Below are 21,901 nucleotides of genomic sequence, written 5' to 3'. Positions count from 1 at the left end.
TGAAACAAGACAGTCACAAAAAGGACAAATGTTTGACTCTACATATATGAGGTATCTACAGTAGTCAAATTCATAAAGACAGAAAGTAGAATGGAGGTTAACAGAGGCTGAGGGAAATGGAGAGTTTGTGTTTTTCAGGGTACAGAGCTTCAGTGTACACACAAAAAAGTTCTGCAAATAGATGGTGGTAATAGTTGCACAACAATGTGAATATAATGCGTTGAACTGGACACTTAAAAATGGTAAATTTTTTGTTATGTATATTTTACTGCAATAAAAATATAAAAAATAAAGAGATTATGATTCACATATGTCACATAAATATCTGTGAATTACACTTACCTGTAGGAAAGACCACTTAAAGGAAAATCTGATTTTTCAGGAGAAAATAGTATGGAATATTTTATATAATCACTCCAAAGCAACTGAAATGAATAAAAAGCAGTTCATTATAGATTTTTTCCAACTATTTGTACACAAGGATTTTTTAATATGTCTGTACAATTCACATATTTCTTAACTTAGAAAGGAGACAATATTTGCAGGGTAATTCTAGTTTGTACCTCTCCTTTCATCAGTTTAAATACCAGCTTAAAAGAAATGTTAGGCTTAGACCAAGGGCCCTCATGTGTTCCATTAATTGGCACACTTTCTGTCAGAGGGGAAGAAGCTGTCTCACAAACAAGCTAGCTTGAATTGGCTCTGCTAACAAACCAGACCAACCAAGCCCCCGCCAAATGTTCACCCTCTGTCACTAACATTAGCCATTGTTTTGATGCATTTCAACCAGCTTTCCTTTACCATTATTGAAAGGTTTTTAAACTGAAATGACAAATTTTAAAGAGTACTTGGAAGTCTACTCAGAGGTCAGTATTTGGGTTACTGTCACTCTTTCTGTATGACTTTATTTTCTTCACCAAGATTTATTTTCCATTTTATGAATATAAATTTGTTATATAAGAATAGAAAGAACTACACATATAAACATAATTCAGTAAGCACAATACATGAAAATAATTTAAATGTTTAACTTTCAGATGAACAATTGTACTATCATTAAAAGGAAAACTAAGAATGCATTGTTTTATTTTTATGTTTGTGTCACATAATATAATTATTCATTGAAAAAGTCGAGCAAAACCCTATTTTTGTAAATTAGCTCTGATTACAACACTTTATGTAAATGGAACTCGTGTATAGATAAAGATTTTAAAATATCAAGAATTAATTAGAAATCACTTATTGGGATAGCAAAACTGGGATTGAACTTATTTTTGAGAAAATGAAAAAGCACTGTCCCTGAACCTATGTTACTTTCTTAGAACAGTTGATGCCCTACATTTGACTTTCCAGTCTTTTGTGGGCTATTTCACATCAGTGGTAGGAGAACTCCTGTGAGTTCTGGAGTCCTTGTGCTCTGTGTTCTCCCAGCACTTCCACAGTCAGAAGCCTCCTAATGGGGACAATGCTGCCTGCTCAAAGCAGATGTGGTGTAAAAGGTGAACAGAGCCTGAGGGCCTTCACTTGCTGAGGACCACAACTTAACAGAAGCCATGAGAAAGGCTGTCCTCTTCTGTGGAAAGGAAATCCACTTTGCAGCATCATATCACCATTTCCATTCACACAATGAATTTTTATGTATTTCTGTGTTGCCACATTTTACCTAGTTTTCCAAATCTAAGTCTTGTTAAATGTCCATTTTTCAGTAACAGTTTATATGAAGTAGGATTTGTGTGAGTACAATACTACATAACCTCATAAAGTTTTCTACTTACTATTACTAATTACTACTATTCTGTTCTGTTCTTCCTGTAGTGGTCCTGAACACCTAAATTTGTTGGTAAGCTTATTGGGTGTAACAGCCATCTCTTCCTAGAACGATGTTCTCTTTCCAATTCTCTGACTCTAGTTTCTATTTTGGGTGACTCTCATCTTCACTGTGAAACTAGTCTGGTAGACAGCCATCTAAACTTGCATTCCTATCCGCAGCTTCAAGTTAATTTGCTAAAAGTGATGTACTTTCTTGTCTGCATACCTTCCCCCCCCACCCCCAGCCTAGCCCTCTGGCACTTTCAGTCTTTGTAGACAACCCAACTATTTAAACTTCTACCCAAAGCAAATTCCTGAGTCATCTTCAATTCCTCTCACTCAAAACTGACACTGAATCACTAATGGAGTGCAGTAAATTGCATCTCCTTAACTGATTAAATATGTTTTGTTCTTTCCACTTTTACAACACTTTTTTTAGTTCAAGCTATAATTATCTTTCCTATATTGTCAAATACCCACAAAAGGAGAAATCATGGTCTTTACTATGAAAGTTTTCCATATGGGAGAACATGAAACACAATTCTTATTTCACACTATGCACAATTATTAACTAATTAAATGTAAATTCAAGATGGACAATAGACTTAAACATAAAAGATAAAACAATAGTGCTTCCAGAAAAATAAATAAGAGAATATGGCTATGATTTTCCTGGTCTTAAAGCTGAAAAAAACCATCAAGCTTCATTCTAAGAGAACATATTTGCAATATCTATCCATGCAATTGTGTCCAGACTATGTATCTCCAAATCAATAAGAAAAAACAAAAACCCAATTTTATTTTTTATTGGAGAAATATTTGAATAGGCATTTTATAAAAAGTGATACCAAATGGCAATACACATAAGAAAATGTGTTCAACATTGTTGAACATAGTTCAACATTGGGGAAATGCAAACAAAACTTTAATGAGAAACAAGATATCGCTACACACCAACTAGGATTCACAATTCCTAGTTGTGAATAGCAACTTGCATAACTTCAGTTATGCAACTGAATAGCAAGTGTTGACAAGAATGCAGAGTTTTCATTAGCTGGTGGTATATACAGTGATTGAACCATTTTAGACAACCCTTTAACCATGTTTATTAAAGCTAAACAATTGCTTATTTTATAAGCTGGCAATTTTATCACTAACCCAAGAAAAATAAGTATATATGTCCATCAAAAGATATGTGCAAAAATGTTTGTCACAGCTTTACTAATAATAGGGCCCAAGTGGAAATAACCAAAAGGTCCATCAGACAGAATAATATATTTTAAAACCAAGTTATACAATAAAATGAAGCAGACGTAGTGAAGTACTGCCTTATGCAACATTGTAGAAGTCCCAGACATAATATGGAGCAAAAAAAAAAAAAAAGAAAGAAATAAAAAACAGACATAAAACCATGTGTCCTCTATCATTACATTTACATGACATTCAAGATCAAGTATAATGAACAGAGGTTAGAAAAGCAGTTTTCTCTTTTGGAGGAAAGGTGTTGACTGAAAAGGCAGAACTTACAGTTCTGAATCCTGGAGACATTCTTTACTCAGTCTGGTTGGTGGAAACACTGGTGTTACATGTATAAAATGTTAACACATTGCACATTAAGATTATGCACTCAATTTTAAAATAGTAAAAATGAGAGCTATACATACATAACTTCTTTTTCTTTTAATTTTAAAAACCCTCCTGCCTAATTGCCCATACCCCCTTCTGTCACCACAGAATTTTTTCTAAAATTCAAATCCCATGATGCTCCCCCCATAGTCATCTTCATTTGATCCTTCTCCATTGCCTTTAGGCAGAACTCTTTCATGGATTGGCCTATACCTCTATCTCCACATTTATCACTCTCTCACTCCTCTTTGAGCTCCCACCATTCCATCCAACTCTATCAAAGCAACAGCAGCTCTTCCCCTTTCTCCGGAATCTTTCTGTCCCAATAGCACTTAGTAGAGTACATCTATGTAGTTACTAATGTGATTGTTGCATTATAATTATATGCTTCATTTTTCATACTAGATTGCTTACTAGATTTCCTTTCATAATAGATTACCTTAAAGATAAAGTCTCTAAACATTTTGCCTTATATCATGTGGTATAATTTCCTGGATTTCATGCAATTAAGCACACAGACTCCAGAACAGGAGTACAGAATGGAACATGAAGTGTAGCACCCACCAGGACTTTGGCACATGTTTTCAAGTAATATATTAGTGGCTATAGAATGACTGCTTTTGAAAGAAGATGATAAAAGTTGTGAGTGTTAAATCTTCATGGGTGTACCTTGATTCAAAGAAGTGATCTATAACTTCCTATGGCTATTAGACAATAGGACCTCCACCCAATACACAAATTAGTTCATTTGGGGAGTGATCATGATGTGCATTACATCTACTTCTCTTTAAAATCTTCAAAACATTTTACAAGCACTAATTAATTTTCCCAGAACCCCTGCTAGGTAGGTATTAGCTTTGAGTGTCACTTCATGCAGTGAACTCTGATGAGTCCATAATTAACCTAAGTTTGCAAAGCAAACATGGAAGACAATTGCAGTGGTGAGGGGCACTGAGGATGCTGGTAGCAAGTAGAGGAAGAATGACTTGTTTTTTAAAGATTATTTTTAGCTAATGGTCCTTCAATGTTTATTATGAACTTAGAAAGCACTTTGAAAAGTGTCAGCAATAGCAATTATGGTAAGACAAGTAACTTTTCTATTAAATTGAATTACTAATAAGGATATTTTGCACACTATTTATATTTCTTATTTTATCTTATCTTTTCCCTTTGGTTCTTTGCAATAGTGTTAATTTGACTATTATCTACCATACAAGTTTGGAATTTAGATGGGACTGACCTAAATGTTGATAGAACATAGACAGTCTTATATGGATCAATACATATCATTTTGGGGGCACCTAAATGGTGCCTTGGTCAGGCGGCTTGGTCAGTTGAGTGTCTAACTTTTGATCTCAGCTTAATCTTGATCTTAGAGCATGAGTTCAAGCCCCACATTAGGTTCCACACTGGGCATGGAGCCTACTTTAAATAAATAAATAAATAAATAAATAAATAAATAAAACAAACGCCCACCTTCATTTTCATTTTTCACCTAAAATATCTTGGTAGTAACAGGGCAGCTGATGGGCTTTTTTTAAACGTTTTTCTAGGGGCAGCTGGGTGGTCCAGTTGGTCAAGCATCTGCCTTCAGTTCAGGTCATGATCTCAAGTCCTGGGATTGTGTTCCCTACTCAGCAGGCAGTCTGCTTCTCCCAATACCCCTGCCTTCTGCCCATGATCTCTCTCATGCTCTCCCTCTCTCAAATAAATAAATAAAATTTTTAAAAATATATTTTTTCTAGGAGGAGTTAAGATAGTGGTATAGTAGATCTATACACTCACCTCATCCCAAGAACACAACTAAATAACTATCAAATCATTCTGAATACCCATAAATCTAGAGTACTGACAGAACATACTGCACAACTAGAGGGAGAGAAAGGGTCACATTGAGGAAGGTAGGAAATATGGAACATGCTTTGGGGAAGAAATAGATCACAGGTGCTATGGAAAGGAGGCAGTGCTGGTCAAGGAGAAAGGCAAGAGAGAGTAGAGCACACATATATATACAAACAAGGAGAGCAGTTCCCCAAAGCTATTGGTTGGGAAAATGAGAGGGGCTGGTTTTCATGAGTTTTTGCAACCAGTGGGGCTTGCAGACTGGAGTGTTAAAGGTCAGTGACTTGGCTCGGACAAAGCCCTGAGGGCACAGGCCTACTCCTGGAGACAAGCCAGGCAGATAACATGGGGAGTGATGGTGTGATCTCAGAAATACCTAAGGCACGTTGGGGAGACTGCTTTCTCTTCTTGGAGGGGCATTTATAAAGACACCTCTCAAGGCGCAAAAGACCAGGAGACACCATTTCCCTCCCCTCTCACCTCAACATAGAGACAGAGACACCTGCTGAGGGCAGCTCACCTTGACAATGGCTGCTTAGCCTGCTTGCTCCAAGTCTGACACCCTAGAGCTCTAGCACAATTGCCTTGCTCAGTCAAGCCTGCCTGCATCTTAGCAGTGCCTAACCCTCCCCCAGAAGACTAGTGCAGACACACAACAGCATATCTCTAAAGTCTGGAGTTTTAAATAGTAACAGGCTTGACTGGGATAGAGCCCAAAGTGCACTATGTTGGCATGCAAGCAACCTGGAGATGGGCAGCATAAAAATGGTAATCTGAGAAATGCCTGGGATGCAAGAGAGGAAATTATTTGCTCTTATAAGAGTGCTTCCTTCAGAGCAACAAGCATGGAGATGACTCTGTGGGGTCAAAGGAGCTGACTGGTACTATTTTCCTTACCATCCCCTCTATATAAATACAAAGCCACCTGTGGAATGAAGCTGAGTCCCCAACACGAGCTGCCTAACCTGTTTACACAGAGTACTACCCAACTGCACTCTTCTGGTACTATCCTTCGTGGGCTAGAAAGCCTAAGTCCCAATAGAGCAGGCCCCTTCCCCAAAAGACCAGCAGAGACTCCTGCATGTCCCACATCTCTTGAACAGAGATCTTCAGGGACTCAGCTCTAGTAGAAGTAGTTCCAGTCTTCTTTAAAATGAGAACCAGAGCACACCTAGATAAAACTCAACAGACACTGGCCAAGGTCCAAACATTGTCCACTATAGACAAGAAGGGTCTCTGCAGATGACTGGTCTGAAGGATTGGGCACCCAAAACAAAGCAACAGAGTGCACATAGCATACACCAGAAATACTCCCTGAAATGCCATGTCCTAGAAACAATATGATCTTTTCTTCATAAAACCATTATTCTCAGGAGCAGGAAATATAAGTAGCTTTTCTAACACAGAGAAGAAGGCAAAGACTTAGGCAAAATGCAAAGATGGTGGAATTCATTCAAAAAAAGAAGAAGAAGAAGAAGAAAGAAGAAGAGAAAAGAAAAAGATAAGGTCATGGTCAGAGAACTAAACAAAACAGATATAAGTAATATTCCTAATGAAAAATTTAAAGCAACAGTCATGAGGATGCTCACTGGGTTTGAGAAAAGAATGGAAGATTTCAGGGAGACTCTTATCACAGAGATAAAAGAAGTAAAAAAATAACCAGTGAGAAATGAAAAATACAATAACTGAGATTCAAAACAAACAATGCAATGATCACCAGAATAGAAGAGTCAGAGGAATGAATAAGTTATATAGAAGATAAAATAATGGAAAACAATAAAGTGGAACAAAAGAGAGAAAGAATTGGGGAGAGTGAGAATAGACTTAGAGAACTCAGTAATTCCATCAAACATAATAACATTATTATTATAGGAGTCCCAGAAGAAGAAAGGGGAAAGGAAGCAGAAAATTTATTTGAGAGATAATAGCAGAAAACTTCCCTAATCTGGGGAAGGAAACAGACATTCAAATACAGGAGGCTCAGAGACTTCCCAACAAAGTCAACAAAAGTAGGACAACACAAAAACATATTGTAATTAAATTTGCAGAACACACCAATAAACAAAATCTAAAAGCAGCACGACAAAAGAAGTCTCTAACTTACATGGGAAAACCCATTAGTCTAGCTGAAGATTTAGCAACAGAAACTTAGGAAGCAAGAACAGAGTGGCATGTTATAGTTAAAGTGCCGAACAGGAAAAATCTGCAGCCAAGAATTCTCTATCCAGTAAGGCTATTGTTCAGATTAGACAGAAAGATAAAGAATTTCCCAAACAAAAAACTCAAGTTTGAGACCAGTAAACCTGCCTTAAAAGAAATATTAAAGAGGACTCCTTGAGTGGGAAAGACCAAAAGTAGCAAGGACTATAAAGGAACCAAGAAAAACACCAGAAATAACAAAAGAAGTAACAAAATGGCACTAAATACATATTATCAATAATTACTCTGAATGTAAATGGACTAAAAAGTCCAATTAAAAGACATAGAGTGTCAGAATGATTAAAGAATCAAGACCTAGCTATATGCTGCCTCTAAAAAAAAACTCATTTTAGACCTAAAGATGCTTAAAGATTGAAAGTGAAGGGAGGAGGAAACATTTATCATGCAAATGGAAGTCAAAAGAAAGCCAGAGTAACAATTCTTATATCACACAAACTATATTTTAGGCCAAACACTGTACCAAGAGATGAAGAAGTGCACTCTATCATAATTAAGGGGTCTATCCAACAAGGAAAATCTGATAATTGTATATATTTATGACCCCATTACCATGGCTCTGAATGACGCACTGGACTTCACAGATATATTCGGGAGATTTCATCCTCAAGCAGCACAATACACATTCTTTTCAAGTGCACATGGGACATTCTCCAGAATAGATAAGTCACATATTGGATCGCAAATCAGGCCTCAGTAGGTACAAAAAGATTGTGATCATACCATACATACTTTCTGACCACAACACTTTGAAACTTGAAGCAACCACACAGACAAAAATTTGGAAAGTCGTTTAATACATGGAGGCTAAACAATATGCTACTAAAAAATGAATGGCCCATCCAGGAAATCAAAGAAAAAAGTAAAAACAAAATAAAACAAAAAAAATGTAAAAAAACATTGAAACAAATGAAAATGAAACTATGACCATCCAAAACCTCTGGGATGGGGCGCCTCGGTGGCTCAGTTGGTTAAAGCCTCTGCCTTCAGCTCAGATCATGACTCCAGGGTCCTGGGATCGAGCCCCATGTCGGGCTCTCTGCTCAGAGGGGAGTCTGCTTCCCCCCTCTCTCTGCCTACCTCTCTGCCTACTTGGTATCTCTGTCTCTCAAATAAATAAAAATTAAATCTTAAAAAAAAAATTCTGGGATACAGCAAAAGTGGTCATTAAGAGGGAATTATATTGGAGTATAGCCTACCTTAAGAAGCAAGAAAAGTCTCAAATATGAAATCTAAACTTATACCTAAACGAGCTAGAAAAAGAACAACAAATGAAGTCTAAAGCCAAGAAGAAAGGAAATAATAAAGATTAGAGCAGAAATAGATGATATAGAAACAGACAAACAAAGAGTAGTACAAATTAAGGAAACCAGGAGTTGGTTCTTTAAAGCAATAAAATTGATGAAGCCCTAGCCAGTTTTTTCAAAAGAAAAGAGAAAGACCCAAATAAATAAAATCATGAAAGAGGAGAGAAAGCACAACTAACACCACAGAAATACAAACAATAACAGGAGATTATAAAAACCTGTATGCCAACAAATTGGACAACATGGAAGAAATGGATAAATTCTTAGAAACATATAGGCTACGAAAACTAAAACAGGAAGAAATAGAAAAACTTGAATGGGTCAATAACCAGCATAGAAATTGAATCAGTAATCAAAAATCTCCCAAAAAACAAAAGTCCAGGGCCAAATGGCTTCACAGGAGAATTGTACCACACAGTTTAGAAAGAGTTAATACCTATTCTTCTCAAACTATTCCCAAAAATAGAAAAAGAAGGAAAACTTCCAAATTCATTCTATCAAGCCAGCATTACCTTGATATCAAAATTAGACTCCACTAAAAAAAAATCTACAGGTCAATATCCCTGATGATCATGAATGCAAAAATTCTCAATAAAATACTAGGTGTTTTTTTTTTTAGATTGTATTTATTTATTTGAGAGAGAGAGAGAGAGAATGAGAATGAATGGGGAATGGGGAGGGAGGGGGCAGAGAGAGAGGGAGAAGTAGGCTCCCCGCTGAGCAGGGAGCCCAACATGGGACTCTATCCTAGGACCCTGGGATCACGACTGATGTGAAGCTGAAGGCAGACAATTAACCAATCGACTGAGGCACCCAGGTGCTCCAAAACCCTAGCAAATCTAATGCAACAGTACATTGAAAGGATCATTCACCACAAACAAGTGGGATTTACTCCTGAGCTGCAAGTATGGTTCAATATTTGCAAATCAATCAACGTGATACACCACATTAATAAAAGAAAGAATAAGAACTATATGATCCTTTCAATAGACATGGAAAGAGCATTTGACAAAGTACAACATCCATTCACGATTAAAAAATAAAAAACCTCAACAAAATAGAATTAGAGGGAATGTACTTCAACATAATAAATACCATATGCAAAAAACCCACATCTACTATCATCCTCAATGGTGAAAGCTTTTCCTCTATAGTCAGTAGTAAGAGAGTGATGTCCAGTCTCACTATTGCTATTTATCATTGTGCTGGAAGTCCTAGATACAGCAATCAGAAAACACAAAGAAATAAAAGGCATTCAAAAAGACAAAAAAGAAGGCAAGCTTTCACTATTTGTAGACAACATGATATTCCATATAGACATATAGATTTGTAGACAACATGATATTCCAAAAGACTCCACCAAAAAATTGCTAGAACTGATACATGAATTTGGTAAAGTTGTAAGATACAAAATCAATGTACAGAAATGCATTGCATTTTGGTATACTAACAATGAAGCAGCAGAAAGAGAAATCAAGGAATTGATCCCATTTATAATTGCACCAAAAACCATGACACCCAGGAATAAAACTAACAAGATAAAAGAGGTCTACTCTAAAAACTATAAAACATTTATGAAAGAAATTGAAGATAACACAAGGAAATGGAAAAGCATGCCATGTGCATGGCCTGGAAGAAGAAATATTGTTAAAATGTCTATATTACCCAAAGTAATCTGCACATGTAATGCAATCCCTATCAAAATACCACAGCATTCTTCACAGAGCTCGAACACACAATCCTAAAATTCATATGGAACCTCAAAAGACCCCAAATAACCAAAGCAATCTTGAAAAAGAAAACCTGGAGGCATCATAATTCCAGATTTTAAGCTATATTACAGAGCAGTAGTGATCAAGACAGTAAGATACTGGCACAAAAACAGACACAGAGATCAATGGAACAGAATAGAGAGCCCAGAAATGGGCTCAGAACTATATGTTCAACTAATCTTCAACAAAACAAGAAAGAATACCCAGTTGGAGTTGGGGGGGAATCTCTTCAACAAATGCTATTGGGAAAATATGCAAAAGAGTGAAACTGAACCATTTTCTCATACCACACACAAATTAAGTTCAAAATGGATGAAGGACCTAGATGTGAGACAGGAAACCACTAAAATCCTGGAGAACACAAGCAGAACCTCTTTGATATTGGGTGTAACAACTTCTTACTATATATGTCTCTCAAAGCAAGGGAAACAAAAGCAAAATGCACTATTAGGGCTTCATCAAAATAAAAAGGTTCTGGGACGCCTGGGTGGCTCAGTTGGTTAAGCAGCTGCCTTCGGCTCAGGTCATGATCCCAGCGTCCTGGGATCTAGTCCCACATCGGGCTCCTTGCTCAGCAGGAAGCCTGCTTCTCCCTCTGCCTCTGCCTGTGCTCGCTCTCTCTCCCTCTCTCTCTGACAAATAAATAAATAAAATCTTAAAAAAATAAATAAAATAAAATAAAAAGGTTCTGAATAGCAAAACAATCAAGAAACTAAAAAGTGACATTTGGAATGGGAGAAGGTATTAGCAAATGACACATCTGATAAAGAGTTAGTAGCCAAAATCTATAAAGAACTTATCAACTTTAACATTCAAAAAACCAAATAATCCAGTTTAAAAATAAAAGACATGAATAGACATTTTCCCAAAGAAAACATACAGATGGCTAGCAGACACATGAAACGATGCCCAACATCATCCTTTGTAGGAGAAATACAAATCAAACTACAGTGAGATACCACCTCACCCCATTCAGAGTGGCTAAAATTAACACAGGAAACAGCAGGTGATGATGAAGAGGTGGAGAAAAGGGAATCTTCTTACACCATTGCGGAGAATGCGAACTGGTGCAGCCACTCTGGAAAACAATATGGCGTTTCCTCAAAAAGTTAACAATAGAAATGACCCTACCATCCAGCAATTGCACTACTATGTATTTACCCAAAGGATACCAAAAACACTAATTTGAAGGTATACAGGTACCCTGATGTTTACAGCAGCATTATCTACAATAACCAAATTATGGAAACAGCCCAGGTGTCCAATATATATGATGGGATAATACTCAACCATAAAAAAGAGTGAAATCTTTCCCTTTGCAGTGGCGTGGATGGTGCAAGAGAGTACTATGCTAAGCAAAATAAGTTTGTCAGAGAAAGACAAATAGCGTATGATTTCACTTATATGTGGAATTTAAAACAAAACAAAACAAATGAACACGGGCAATGGAGGGCGAGGGTGGAGACAGGAGGGAAAGAAGACAAACCAAAAACAGAACTCCTAACTAAAGAGAATACACTGATGGTTACTGGACAGGAGGTGGGTGGGGGATGGGTGAAACAGATGAGGGGATTAAGGAATATACTTGTGAAAATCACTGGGTGCTGTAGTGATAAATCACTAAATTCTACACCGAAACTAATATTCCATTGTAACAAACAATATTCCATTGTATGTTAATTTGCTAGAATATAAATAAAAACTTGGAAAAAATAAATAAACTATAAAAATTTAAAAAAAAAAAGTTTGTTTCTTTCTTGCCCCCTTCCCCCTGCCATTAAATCTAATTTGGAGCAGGGAGATTTTCTTCACCTATAAGAAACTGACTGGTTTCTGCTTATATTAAATGTCTTTCCCCTTCTCCCTGTCATTCACAACATAAGACACTCAAATTTGTTTCTACTTGGAATAACACAATTAGGACTAGATTGTTTGCCTTCATTTCTGTCCCTTGCACTAAGGGTCATTGTGGCCTCTTGACCTAGTAGGTATCCTGTGCTCCACCTTGTTTAAGCAAAAGGAAGGACCTCCTCCAGGATGCTATCATTCTCCCACCATCTATCTGTTTGGACATCAACTCATGGTCCCTAGTTTGAAATCAGACTAGACACTGTCAGTTGATAAATGAGGCCAAATTATTGATTTCACTCATCTTTTTTGAAAACTACAGAAAGAAGAGTTGAATAGTGTGCTGTGGCCAACAGAGGTTTCTTATGGAAAAATTGGCTTTAGTTCAAGCCTCAGTCCCAAAGAGCACTGATCAATTGACTAAGACAATTTGGGGGAAATTCAGTAGATGTGAAGAATATAGTGAAACTGCTTTATATTTTGGAAAAAGGGCTGTGATACCGGGAACCACACCAGACTATCAAATAAACTGCCATTGCAAAGCAGGAAAAGTTATTATTTATTCTGCTTGTGGCCTTATCTCTCTAACAGGAAACAGATTGCAAGATGAAACACTTTCAAATCCGATTTTACACTGTCCCTGATTATTAAAGTCCCTTTAGCAACACAACAAACTTCTCAAATTTAGTTTAATCCATCAAAACTAATGACTTAAGAAGCAAACATGTGATAGCTATTTACTCTCCAGCACCATACCCACTTTCCTAAGGCTTTGGCTTCTGACCTTTTTTGTATCTAAATAGACTTTGTGAGTTGATTAAAGTTCTGGAGATCTGAAAATGTCATTTTGGAAATAATTGCGTACAACTTTATGCTGACTCCTAAGATGAGGACATAAATTTAAGACTCATGCAGACAAAGAGATGTAGAAGAAAGAATAAAATTACTAGTGGGTAATTACGAACAGATTTACATGCATGCAAGGTAGAAGGAAAGTGAGAATTTAGGACAAAACTTCAAATGTTTGACACAGGAAAGCAGAACAAAGAATGACTTTGGTTGTCTCCTCTGATATGTCTCCAGTACATCTCCTGAGAGACCCTAAGCTAATTTCTGAATTGTGCTTTTTACCTATGTAGATGTTATTTGGCCTGTGCCCTTCGAGATACCTCCAAATTATAAAATTGGAGATTAAGCTTAATTCTGGAGATTTATCTCTATTCCAAAGGTTAAAGTAAGGACTCCAATTTACTGTTTCTCTAAGGAACCACTGGAATGAAGAGAAGGGGAAATCATCTCTTTGCCCCCCTGAAAGGGGAGAAAATAATTTTCATTTATCATTAATCCTCCTTAGTAGTTTATTTTCTCTAAAATGTTACAGTATTATTGTCCTATTATATATCAATATTCTGCATATATATATATTATTTTGCAAATAGAACTTAAGGTATATGCAAGTCAGCCCAGTTATATTTGAAAGACAACTAATACGAAAAGCTATGTTTTCACATACATAAAAGTGAGTTTATTTCTCAATTAAGAAAATGTCAATATACTATTGAAACTGATAATTAGCTCCGAGAAGAGTATAGATTTTTTTTCACATATTTTTCTATAAACGGATACTCAGTTTCAAGGAAATCACAATATTGAGTCCTTCATTTGCCGTCAGTCACAGTGCCTTAGATTTGGGGACAAATTCTGGCAATCAGCACAAAAGGTTCAATTTGAGGCCAAAATGAATCTTATAAACCCTAGAGAAAAGATTTATTTCAAGGTTAGCTGAAAGATTTTAATTTATTTTTTTTTAAGATTTTTTTATTTATTTATTTGAGAGAGAGAGAGACAGTGAGAGAGAGCATGAGCGAGGAGAAGGTCAGAGAGCGAAGCAGACTCCCCATGGAGCTGGGAGCCTGATGTGGGACTCGATCCCGGGACTCCAGGATCACGCCCTGAGCCGGAGGCAGTCGTCCAACCAACTGCGCCACCCAGGCGTCCCTTTAATTTATTCTTTTAATCAAACCTCTAGTTTAGGGCATTTTTCAGAACAGGTCTTATTTCTCTTGTCCTTTCATACTGAGAGACATAACAGTAAAAACAAGAGATGGAAATTTCTCTCATTTCTTTTACTCTCTCACACAACTTATAAATATCAAAGCAATAATTTAACAAATTATTGATCTTGAGGTCGAAGTATGAGATATGTAACGAAATTTTGTCATGCTATTTTCCTCTTTATTCATGTATTCACCACATTGCAGTTTTAAGAAAAATAAATAGTTTCGCTCTTTCTCTCTCTCTCTCTCTCTCTCTCTCTCACACACACACACACACACACACAGGCACTACTTTATCTGCAGCAATAACCAGGATGCTTCTGTTATCAGAATTTTTTTATTAAAGGGATTTCAGAAAGGGAGATCTCAAGAACCAGAAAGGAAATTTCTAGAATCTGCTTGGATGGATAAATTTATATTGAATATATTATATATGAGAAAATATTAAAATATTGCATGTGGGTCACATGCTCCCAGTGGGAAGTTCTATCCAAATTTAGGACTGAGGCATTGAGTGTCTGCAAGTTTGTGTGTGTGTTATAGTTGGGTTGTGGGAGTGTTTTAAAGCAGACACATTTATGTGCTGACAGATTTAAAAAGTCTATGTTTTCATCTAGAACATGACATGAATCTTTTCAATATGTGTCAGAAAGGAACTTTTACTTACATCAATTCGGTCTAGATTTCAAATTAAATTTCCTTACTTTAATTAATGATCATTATTTAATGTAATCTACTGCATGGATTATTAGCTGAGTCTATTACCTTCTTTAGTTTTTCTTTTTATTATGTCCATAATATGCTCAAACTTGATCCGCAAAAATTTTCTCTTGTTTGATTGTAAAATTTTACCTGCATTAAAAATGAAAGCCAAAGAGATTTCCAATTTTTCTCCACTAGTTAGGAAAATTAATGACTTATTATCTCCTAACTGAAGTATCAGACATTCATATTTAACCAAATTTAGTTTGATTCATGTCATATTTTATACAGCAAAATAGCCATAGGTATTTTATAGCTACAATACAAAAGAGTTATAAAGAAAAAGACATTGTCAAAGAATAAAGAAAGATGACAAGTATCTTACTGTTTTTAAACTCATGCAAAAAAAAATATAGACTGAATTCAAAGCAGAGACAACTCTGGAGAAAAAATTTAAAAGGACTATAAAGCTCTACCTAACAATACCCTATGGAATACAATGTTGGAATCAGCCCTTAAGTGCAGGGATTTTTTTTTTAGGAAAATGTTCATAAATATAAAGATAGATGATAGATAAATAGATGATACATAGATCATAGATAAATAATAGATCATAGATAACAGAGAGATGATAGGTGATAGATAGATAGATGATAAAATAGATAGATAGATAGATAGATAGATAGAGGTATATATGTTCACCCGATAAATTCAATTGCTATTGCGGTAAGAAGAAACTTCAGATCTATATGAATTTTAAAAGGAGGATATAGGCAGTTCTGTAAAGCATCGTAAAGCATTGAGCATGAGTTTGTCATTTACCCTGGTTATATTTCTAAGGTAATTGTTCTGTCCAATATGAATGTGGCAAGTTGAAATCATTTGATTCAGCATTGTTTCACTAAAAGTATGTTAATAGTTTTCACAAAAGGAAGAATTTAGATGACCTGAATGCCAAAATAATTGGATTGGCCCACAGTTGAAGTATGCTTATGGACCAATAGTTCTATTGTGACAAGGAGAGAGGTTTCTTTCGAGAAATGGAACATGAGTGCCATTCTTGGCCATAACTTAGTCAATATTTCTATGAAAGAACTCAATGAAAATATGGTCCTCAAATTTATGGAAATAATATAATAAGCTGCATAGCAAAAACAGAATACAAACAGTTTTTAAGACTAGAGACATAGACAAAAAGCATTTAATCTATATTCTAAATATACTAAGGCCTCAAAAACTAACTTTGTAAATCTAAATCCAAGCAGTAGGAGAATATCATTGGTGAAAACATTTTGAGACTTTAGTATATAGCAATATCAAGATAAAACAACAATGTAATTTAGCTGCCAAAACCAACCATGACTATAAATTACACTAGTAGATGTACAGTCAGTTCCTATTATTCAAAATAGTTAAATTCTGTAAGGTCACCACAAACACTCAAATAGTGAACACTGAACCACTGTTCTCAGGAAAAATACTGGATTAGATTCTTGTGAGAATCTAGTCACAATATTTTCATCAACCAATAAATATATAAACTTGTTTTATGTGTTTGTTTCTTTAAAGACAGCTCATTTAATTTTTACATTGTTGAAACATTAACATTGAACTCATGGACATTAGCATGTAACTCATTCCTGAACAAAGCTTATCTAATACGCATATTTTCTCTGCACAAGAAGACATCCCAGTCTTCTTGTGCTTATAACCACTAGACAACAATTCAACACCCCACTTAAAGGCTGTTTTAAATTGACAATTGAGAAATTGACAGCAAACAGTACAACAATCATGGCATTGAAATAACTCTTGTTATAGCTGTAATAAGAAGGCAGAGCATTGCCTTGTTCTCTGCTTTAAATGGGAACATACATATTGGGTAATTCAAATTGTTTGCCACTATGCACACATCCACAAATAACCATGAAAGTCCTATGAATATTGATTTGGGGTTTACGAATAAGTTTTGACTACCAGGAGAATTCATAAATACAAAATCTTTGAATAATGAAGAATGACTATATGCAAAATACGCCTACTTTTACCTTCTCTTGGTCCCACTTTAGAAAAGATGTAGATAAAGGACAATCAGAGGAGAATGAGGAAGATGGGTAAAGTTCTGTTGGGAGATGAAGAGAAGTGAGTTGGGGGAAATTGGAGGGGGAGACAAACCATGAGAGACTGTGGACTCTGAGAAACAAACTGAGGGTTTTGGAGGGGAGAGGGATGGGGGATTGGGTGAGCCTGGTGGTGGGTATTATGGAGGGCATGTATTGCATAGAGCACTGGGTGTGTTGCATAAACAATGAATTTTGGAACACACAGACACACAAAATTAAATTAAATTAAATTAAAAAGAAAAAATGCTCAGTGTACAAAATCTAAAGGAAATAAGAATGTCTAATCTAGAGAAAAGATCTGATAGGAGAAAAAAGGAATAAAACAAAGATCTGTCTCATGTTGAAGGCTTCCTTATTGTTCTCTGGGCCCAACTCAGCCATGGTCTCCAGGAAACTGTCCCGCTCCACTCCCGTCTACTAAAAGTGTCTTCACATCAGGCTGCCAATCTTTCTACCTGGCCTTTCCACTGTGTCCCCAGGGGTGAGTAGGACCTGTGACCCAGCAGCTGGCTAGGACATATGCCTTCTCTAACAATTCATTGCAAAATTTATGGGACTAATCCTAAATGAAAAATCTGCGTCTTAATAAAATTTTACTGCAGTAATCACTTCCATACCATTGAATAAATTCCTTCCGAATGTACTAAAAACACATATTGCAAATTATAATAATAAAATTATTTAATTTTAATTTTTATAATAATAAAAACAAATGTATTCATTATAGAAAAATTGGGAAAGAGTAAATCTAAAGAACAAAAATATTTTATCCTGATCGCACCACCTACAGGTAACATTTTTTTTCCAATTTATTTATTTTCAGAAAAACAGTATTCATTATTTTTTTACCACACCCAGTGCTCCATGCAAACCGTGCCCTCTATAATACCCACCACCTGGTACCCCAACTTCCCACCTGCCCTGCCACTTCAAACCCCTCAGATTGTTTTTCAGAGTCCATGGTAACATTTTTTTTAATTGTGATAAAAACACAAGGGCACTATTGCATGGAGCCCTGGGTGTGGTACAGAAACAATGAATCTTGGAACACTGAAAAAATTAAAAAATAATTAAGTAAGTAAGTAAGTAAGCAATTAAATAAGCCATTTTTAAAAGTGCAACAAAATTTTATCATTTTAACCATTGTTGTGTCATTAAGTACATACACTTTGTTTTGAAACCTTTGCTTCCATCCATCCCCAGCATTTTTACCACCTGCAAAACTGAAAATTTGTACTTTATTCTTCCCTCTTCCCAGTCACTGGCAACCATCATTCTGAAAGGAAGCAAATTTTAACATGTAGCCATTTACCATGTGATGATTGCCATTTGATGCTTGTTAAGAGTTAAAAAATGATTCCTCAGAGTACAGAAAGAGCCAAAGGAATAGAATGCATTGTTGACTGTGATTATTAGATCATGACACTCATGGTTAAATTCTGTCAATCATGCGGAAGTTATTTTTAACATTTAGCTTATAAATTTTTGTAATACCTGATGTCACTTGGTTGTTTTTGAAAACTGATAGGAAAATGTTACGCATTTATATGTTTTAAAAATATGCTTAAATTTTCTGTAACACTTCATTTAGAAGAACTTTATTTTTATTTATTTTTTTTTAAGATTTTATTTATTTATTTGACAGAGAAAGATCACAAGCAGGCAGAGAGGCAGGCAGAGAGAGAGAGAAGGAAGCAGGCTCCTGGCTGAGCAGAGAGCCCGATGCGGGGCTCGATCCCAGGACCCTGCGATCATGACCTGAGCTGAAGGCAGTGGCTTAACCCACTGAGCCACCCAGGCCCCCCTAGAAGAACTTTAAATAAGTTAAAAGTTTCCATTTACAAGTTTTAAAATTTTGAAATATAAAATATTGAGGGGTGTGTGTGTGTGTGTGTGTGTTAATACATTGTTTACAGCAACAAAATCACATATTGATACAAACACTTCTAAAGAGGCGCCTGGGTGGCACAATCTGTTAATGGTCCAACTGTTAGTTATGGCTCAGACCATGATTTCAGGGTCCTAAAATCAAGCCTTTAGTCCTGCTCCCTGCTCAGCAGAGAGTCTGCTTCCTCTCTTCTTTCCCTCTGCCCCTCACTCTGCTCATGCACATGTGCACAATCTCTCTCTTAAAATAAATGAATAATTTTTTAAAAAATAAACATTTCTAAACCTCTATAATCAAAATATTTCTCCATAGCATAACTTTCTCTCAAAGCAATGATTTTCTCAGTGCTAACATGTCACCCTTGCCTTGAAGTAAGGTGATATATGGTATAATTCTAAATTCCATTTTTTTTCTATTACAGAAAAGATCATCAAATTTAGATCGCTTATTTTCTCCTTTTTAAAAATAATTGTAATTTTTTTATGTTTAGCAATATTTTTTTAAAGTCAGTGATTTTTTTTTACTCAATGATTTCTATAACCAATCCTACAAAAATTGAAAACTAACTCAGAAAATGATATAATCCATACTCTAACTTAATTGATGGGAAGTAAACTTCAAAGACCATATATTAATGAAAGATTAAGCCAACCACTATGGGATCACTCTTATAAATTATGAGATCAGAGAACTTCTGACATGTAGACCATTACTCATAAAATTTGTTTTTTTAATTTAAAAATCTATGGATTTTAATGATTTCTTTAACTCCAGGAGCTTCTGAACATCTGATTTTCAGATCAAAAATCCTATAATTTCTATCTTTTTATTATACATTAGGTTTATATTCTATATTATTCTTTTAAAGTGGTGTCAATTCTGTTGTCTTTACTCTTTCCTTCAAATTTGTTAAAGCATTATTAATTTGAGTTATTAACATGAGTGTTTGGACATTTAGATTTTCACCCTCAACATGTATCATCAAAAATAGACCCTTACTCCTGAAAAGAAAATACGATTGTGAAGAATAGTGTATAACTCAAAAGAGAAAAATGTGCATGAAAAAGAAAACAATTCCATCTTAGAATTTATATATATTGACACAACCAAAACGTTAGTATTGGAGCACAAACAGCTGAATAGAAAATTAACAAACTGAAATATCTAAACAAAGAATTTTCCTATTACATAAGAGAGATTAAAACATGAAAATGATGCATAACTTTCAAAGAACATTGAATATAAGCTTTAAGATTCAAAAGCTACAACACAGTTTTCAGAATAAAAGAACAAACAGCATGGAGCAAATGAAATATTAAAAATAAAAACACCAAATACAATTTATCAAAATTAAGGAACAATAAAAGATCTAAAAAACATATGTTCAAAAATTAAAATTTTTTAGGGACGCCTGGGTGGCTCAGTTGGTTAAGCAGCTGCCTTCGGCTCAGGTCATGATCCCAGCGTCCTGGGATCGAGTCCCACATCGGGCTCCTTGCTCGGCAGGGAGCCTGCTTCTCCCTCTGCCTCTGCCTGCCATTCTGTCTGCCTGTGCTTGCTCTCTCTCCCTCTCTCTCTGACAAATAAATAAAAAAAAATCTTTAAAAAAAAAAATTAAAATATTTTAAATGTTTAAGAAAATCCAAGGAGGGATAGGGAGGGAGACAAACCATAAGTGACTCTTAATCTCACGAAACAAACTGTGGGTTGCTGGGGGGAGGGGGGTTGGGAGAAGGGGGGTAGGGTTATGGACATTGGGGAGGGTATGTGCTTTGGGGTAAATTGGAAGGGGAGATGAACCATGAGAGACTATGGACTCTGAAAAACAATCTGAGGGGTTTGAAGTGGCGGGGGGGTCGGAGGTTGGGGTACCAGGTGGTGGGTATTATAGAGGGCACAGCTTGCATGGAGCACTGGGTGTGGTGAAAAAATAATGAATACTGTTTTTCTGAAAATAAATAAATTGGAAAAAAAAAAAGAAAATCCAAGGAAAAATACTATAATCAAGGTTTATTTCCTCTTTATGTAATAAATTTGACAAGTTTATATAACTTAATTTTTTTACCACTTTATGGAGACACAACTTATATACCACAATATTAATTTAAAGTATATTATTCATTGTTTTTTAGTATATTTGCAGAACTTTGCAACCATTACCATGTCTCATCACCCCCAAAAATGACCCCTAACCCACTAACAGACTGTCTCTACATAATCCAAATCTCTTCAGCCCCTGATGAGCACCAATCTACTTTTTGTTGGTATTGATTTCCTGGAAATTTTATACAAATAAAATCACACATTATTTCTGTAATTTCTGACTGGGTCCTTGCACTTAGCACAATGTTCATCCGTACTGTAGCATATATCAGTACTACGTTCTCTTTTTTTTCTGCCTGAATAATATTCCATTGTATGGATATACCACTTCATTTATAGCTAACAAAATAACCACACTATTCTACATTGCCTCCACTAGTGTATGAGGGGTTAAATTTTACTACATTCTTTTCAACATTTGTTAGTATCTAACTTTTTTTAGTCAGTCATTCTACTGAGAGTGTAGTGGTAGTTCAGTGTAGTTTTGATTAACATTTTCCTCATGATTAAACATCTTGAACACTTTTTCTTGTGCTTATTGTCCATTTATATATCTTCTTCTGAGCAACCTCTATTCAGATCCTTTGTCTATTTTGAATTGGGTTGT

This window comes from Neovison vison, chromosome 4, assembly GCF_020171115.1.
Source record: "Neovison vison isolate M4711 chromosome 4, ASM_NN_V1, whole genome shotgun sequence".
In the NCBI taxonomy this organism is placed as follows: Eukaryota; Metazoa; Chordata; class Mammalia; order Carnivora; family Mustelidae; genus Neogale; species Neogale vison.
The sequence above is the reverse complement of the archived record's forward strand: the minus strand, read 5'-3'. Positions refer to the sequence as shown.